Genomic DNA, 5910 nt, shown 5'->3' with positions numbered 1-5910 from the left:
TATTTATATAGTACATTGTGGTGTTTTGATCCATGTAATTCTGCAAGTCCACTCACTTATTCTATTTTGCATTCACTGTTCTATAAATACTGAACCTGTTAATAATGATGCATTAATACATTATCTTTCCTTGGCTTCCAAAATATCATACTTGTTTTTTTTTTCTACATTTTTCACTTGTGTTGCTTCTTTGTTGGTTCCAGCTCATCTCCTTCAATTCTTCATGTTGGAATGTCTTGGGGCTTGATTCTGCAGATATTGAATCATTATTGCACAAACAGTATTGATACCAAGTAAAGGTTTGATGTCCCATTTTCATAGAAGCCAGTTTTGCAGGACTGGGTTTATTCAAAATGGAAGAACTTTACTGAGGACTGATCGTCAAAAAAAAAAAAAAATAGGAGGCAAGCTCAAAGTTGTCTTTCTGATATGTTGATAACAAGTGAATTCATGGGAAGGGACAGAGGAGAAGCTGCTTGTTGATTGGATAGTGTTAAGTAGAAATTTTAAGGTTGTTTTGCACAGATGATGCCAGATATATATGTTCTTTTTTAAGAAAATTATTATGTTTTGCATGAGTAACTTTGAATTTGTGACATCAAAATAATCAAACAGGCAAGTGGACTTTTTTTGCTCAAGTCTGATCTTGAAAGCAGATTTCTAGCTGATCTTGAGCAAATTCTGGAGGTACTTCCTGGAAACAACTGAAGGACATTCTATTATTTAAGAAATACAAATTCCTTAAATTCCCAGGTGTCTCCAGGGCTTAGTTAGTTTCAGTATGCATGACTTTATGCTGATAGTTTGCAGCTTTTCCTGTAATGAACAAATATTAAAGCTAAAATGACTCAAGAAGAAACAGATAATTTGAAAAATCATCTATTAAATAAATGAAATTCTTTATAAAAATTATTTCACAAACTCCAGCACCAGATAGTCCTTTTGGCAAACATACCACATATTCAAGGGAAACATATTGCAGTATAAACAATTTCATTTGGAAAACTGAACAAAGGCCAGGCATGGTAGTGCACATGTGTAATCTCAGCAATTTGGGAGGCTGAGGCAGGAGGACTGCAAGTTAGAGGCCAGCCTCAGCAACTTTACAAAACTCTAAGCAATCTAGTGAGATCCTGACTTAAACTAAATAAATAAATAAATAGAGCTGGGGTTGTGACTCAGTGGTTAAATGTCTCTGGGTTCAATCCCAGTATAAAAAAAAAATTATCCAACAATATTGACATTATAAATCCATCACATTCAAAAATAAAGATGCACATAACCTAAACAAAATATTAGCAAACAAAACCCCTATCAGAAAAGAAAACCACATAAAGACCAACTTGTGTTTTGATAAAATTCAATTTCTATTCATAATAAAAATTCTTAACCAATTGAAATAGAAAACTTCTTCCTTCTGAAGTTAAAAAAAAAAAAAAAAACTACTAATAAATAGCTGAGTTTAGTAATTTGCCAAGCAAAGGAATACAAGGTAAAGTGAAGAATGTTCCTAGGCAGGGAGAAGAAGGAAAGTCTGAAAATTTCATTGCTGATTACACATTGACAGGAGGGAGACATGTTATGATGGTGTTCCAATTACACATTGAAAACTAACACTCTGGAGAGGACGGAGTAAGTGCATGCATTTATATACCACTGGTTTAGAGAATTTCTTTTATGCAGTCGTCAGTAGGTCCAGTAAGTGTTTGGCTCACTGGAACCACTCCAAGTTCAAGGCTTTTAAACTGCTGCAGCTGGTAAGAAACACTGTGGTAAACTAGTGTGCAAATGTGGTATCCCCTGAACAATTCTGTAAATGCATTTTTTCTTCTACATTTTAAGGTAGTTTATTGTGAAACACTGAAAGCTTTCTTTGCCTTTGAAATCTGCAGCAAGACAAGAAAGCCCCCATTACCAATTCTAATGGGCATTGTGGTAGAGTTCCTCATAAGTAAAGCAGAAAAATAGGGAAATGTCAAAAGGTTTGAAAGGGAAAAAAATTATTTACAAATATTGGATTGGCATGCAAATATTCTACAGAAAAAAAATGTCAGAATTACTGAGTGTTGAGCAAGTTTACCAGATGAAAACACAATATAAAAAAAGAAAGGTATTACTAAATACCTATGAAAATACTTAAAACTAAATTAAATTTCAATATTATCCAAAAATTAAATATAAAAATAATTCTAAGTCCTCCCTATATAAGTTATAAAGAAATTAGTGGGAAGTTTTTTTTTTTAAAAAAAAAAACAATATAGATAACTAAAGGGATTAAATCATACTCATGAATTAAATAATTGATATTATAAAAATATCAAGTTTTCTGAATTGGTATGTGGATCAATTCATACTTTATCAGAACCAAAATATCTACAAATAAGCAGAATAATGAACATACCCTAGACACATGTTGAAGAATAGTGAGAAGCCTGGCCATTGTAGAACCTGCTGGAGGGAATTTAGGGAAGCTTCTTAATTTCATGTCTCATCGGAAAACTGGGGAACAATAAGACTAGCTCCCTCACAGTGGTTGTTTTAAGGATTAAATGAGTTGATATACATAAAACATTTAGTGATAGGAAATATAAAAAATATATAAACATATAAAAAATCTTGTATATCATAAGGGAAAAGGCACAAATTAAAAATGACTTCTCAGGTGGGTCAGCAAACACCAATGGTCCCAGCTACTTTGGAGGCTGAGACAGGAGGATAACTCAAGGAAGGAGTTGAGGTCTAATTATGGGCAATATAATGAGACCCTTCCTCAAAAAAAAAAAAAAAAAAAAAAAACTCTCCAAAACAGACCAAAAAATACTAAAACTATAAGGAGAGTTTAAAATTTCAAATGTCTTGGTCAGTTAATTAAACCAGCTGGAATCTATAAGATTGGTGAAATGTGGAAGTGAACAGCTCATTCTTTGCAAAGTGTGCATCTAATGAGTGCTAAAAGCTTCTGAGACATTTGGTGTTGAGTTTCTTTTATGAAAATTCATCTTAAGCAAGAAGTAAGGAACAATAAAGAAATAATGCCTTTAATGGGACAGCAGTAGTCAAAAAGCTCTAAGACAATATAAAAATGAAACCAAAATGGGACAATTATGCTTTTGTGAATCCAAGTCCATGTCCTAAAGCAGGTGGACTGGCTGAAGCTCCATTAGTCCCCCCCATTTCTCAATGGATCAGTGTGATCTAATTAGTGTCATTGTGTTGCTCTTGCTTTACCTCCTCGACCAGTTGATCTCACCTCCAGAATTAGTTCTTAAACTGGGGAGCAGAGTTAACCCCCTCAACAATTCAGTTGATTTGTTGGAACCTTGACAGCCTGCTGCAACCCTGGCATGTCAAGAAGTAGACACCAGAGTGTTCATGGAACCAGGGAGATGCAATGAGACATGGTTGAGTTGATGGCTATGAGAACTACTGTGGTAGTTATTTTAACCATCAATTATGTGGTTATCATTTATTGTGATAATTTAGTGTGGTTAAGAAGGGAGAACTAATCTGCATGAACCCAACCATTAATGGTCATGGCCACCATGGCTTGGCCAGAGAGGGGCCACTGTCCTGAAAATGGAACCCAGTGAAATGTTTAAGTTTTTTGGAGCAAACTCCACTTTCAAAGGCATTATTTCATCTGAACTTCAAGATGACCTATGAGTCCAGGGCAACGGCTATTATTTCTAATACCAAGAAATGAAAAGGAATGAAGGACTGGAGAACTGGATTTCCTGTGTCACTTGTCAGAGTTCACACCAATGTTAGATGTCAGAGGGGCTGCCCAGGTGTTCTGATTCCAACCCCACACTGCACTCATATGGCAAGTCCTGCCACAGAGAAGCTTTCAGAATCTCCCATGCAAACCTTCATACCCAGGCACACCCACTGTCCTCAAAGCTGAAGGAAAAGTACCAAACATTAGTTCTGAGATATTTGTTGACATAGAGTTCAGCTGAGATTTTGAAAAGAGACCTTCTCTTTAGAGTACTGTTGGAAGCTCTGGAAACTGGATTTCAGTGTTTGCCTTGAAGTTCATTTTTTATTAGTTCTTTTTTCACAGCATCCTCGTCAGTAGGCTTACCATTCTCCTTTGAGCCATGGAGATTCACAAGGACAAGAACTGAGCAGAGGAAAAACACCTAGTTAATCAAGCCCCCAGACACTTTTGCCTCAATTATTTATAGGCTTTTATAGAAACAATGTAGATCCAAATGTGTATACTTACATCTGCAAATTTCATATTTGTGCTTAGTAAAGTCTGTTGAACCCTCCTCTGGATCTCTCCATATATGATGTGATACGGTAGTGAATTAAGTCCTTGTCTTTGAGTCTTTTAAGAACAAGAAACTATATTCCATATTCATGGATGCTGCTAAGCCTCTGACACATAGATGTTCCATGAATGTTATTTGAAAGAATAAGTAATAAGAAATAGATGAACTAAAATTTGAGGGCGAAGTATCTTTCTGAGAAGAGATGGTAGTTGCTCACCAGGTCTTCACTGGGGCATCTGCTAGAAAAACATTTATAAAAAAAAAAGAAAACAAAATAATTGTGAAAACTTTATTTCATTTGTATACTTATGTAATTTTCAGAAGCAGTTTTTGAGAGTTTCCTTACTCATTTTGGTTTTCTTTCTTTCTTTTGTTTGGTTTTGAAAACTACATGTCTTTTATTTCCATTAGAAAAATATTATCTATATAACATTCTAGCCCATGTTCTTCTCTTTTACTTATATCATTCAAAATTGAATATTGATTTTATTCAATTAAATGCAGAATCACATATCTAATATGAGAACTAAATATTTCACATCTTTAAATTAATAGGATTTAATTGAATTAGGTTTGATCTTTATTTTGTTTTTCAGGAATAATAGCTCATCTTTCCCATGTATTATTATCCCTCTTTTTTTATTTATTTGAGCAACGATATAATGAGTGCCTCTTCTCTCATATTCAGTACATAACTATAATTTATAGTATCAGTAACATTATATAGTAATCAATTCATGTCAAATCTCCCTATGATATGGTATTTCCATGATAACTTCAGATATTTCCTTTACATGTACACTTTTCCAACATCAGTTGTAAAACAAGATGTTAATTTAAAGATATGATGGGAACAACAGTGTGCCTACTTATATTCGCACTGCTGTGAGGTCTTTGGATAGATACTGCTTCAATCTCAGTGTGCACTCCTTTGGGTAAAGTAGCCTCCTGTAAGCAGCTCTAGTAGGAAAATTACTTTTGAAACACTGTTTGTAGATTTCATTGACAGTTTCAAAGTCATTTATGGCAGCCAGAAAAACAGTTGCTTTCCCCACATTAGTGAAATCGCAGCCTGTGGCATTCAGATTTTCACCCATGTTCATAAGGGCTGCTTTAGTTTCTGCCCCTCCTGGAACAGCTGTCGGTTAGGAGGGTTTATGCCTATCTGTCCAGAGATGTAAACAATCCTGTCAAGTAACACTTGATTGTAGAGACCAATGGCCCCTGGGGCTTTTGTTGTGTTGATCATGTTTTTAATCAGGGACATGACTAGTTCTTCTTTTGTGTGCCCCTTTCTTCAGGAGAAGAAACCCCTAAACCAACCCTACCTGCTACCTAAGAAACCTCTCACTTTGGTTTCTTAGGCAATATTTTTTTTTTACATTGTCTAGAAATGATGTATTTTTACACTATAAAAAGTTTTACAACAAAGAATAAAAACACTTTTCTCGATAAATGCTACTATTTGAACACCTATATTAGACAAAGCACATGCACAAAATCACCCTGTGGTTTAATTAAGGGGGACTTTGAAAAGAGAAGATTGGCCTGGATTCTCTGCATGATCCCAGTGTAATACCAATAGCCCTTTTAAAGCAGAGAGGGAGCAGAGAAACCATGGTGGAAGCAGAGT

The 5910-nt window shown here is 34.9% G+C and overlaps 1 pseudogene; it reads right to left on the bottom strand.

Moving 5' to 3' along the window:
- Positions 1 to 5108: 5108 nt before the first annotated feature.
- On the bottom strand, positions 5109 to 5544 carry LOC114095181 (2-iminobutanoate/2-iminopropanoate deaminase pseudogene; annotated as a pseudogene).
- Between the last annotated feature and the right edge of the window lie 366 nt (positions 5545 to 5910).

Source organism: Marmota flaviventris, chromosome 1 (assembly GCF_047511675.1).
Source record: "Marmota flaviventris isolate mMarFla1 chromosome 1, mMarFla1.hap1, whole genome shotgun sequence".
NCBI lineage: Eukaryota > Metazoa > Chordata > Mammalia > Rodentia > Sciuridae > Marmota > Marmota flaviventris.
This window is presented reverse-complemented; position numbering and strand designations above follow the sequence as displayed.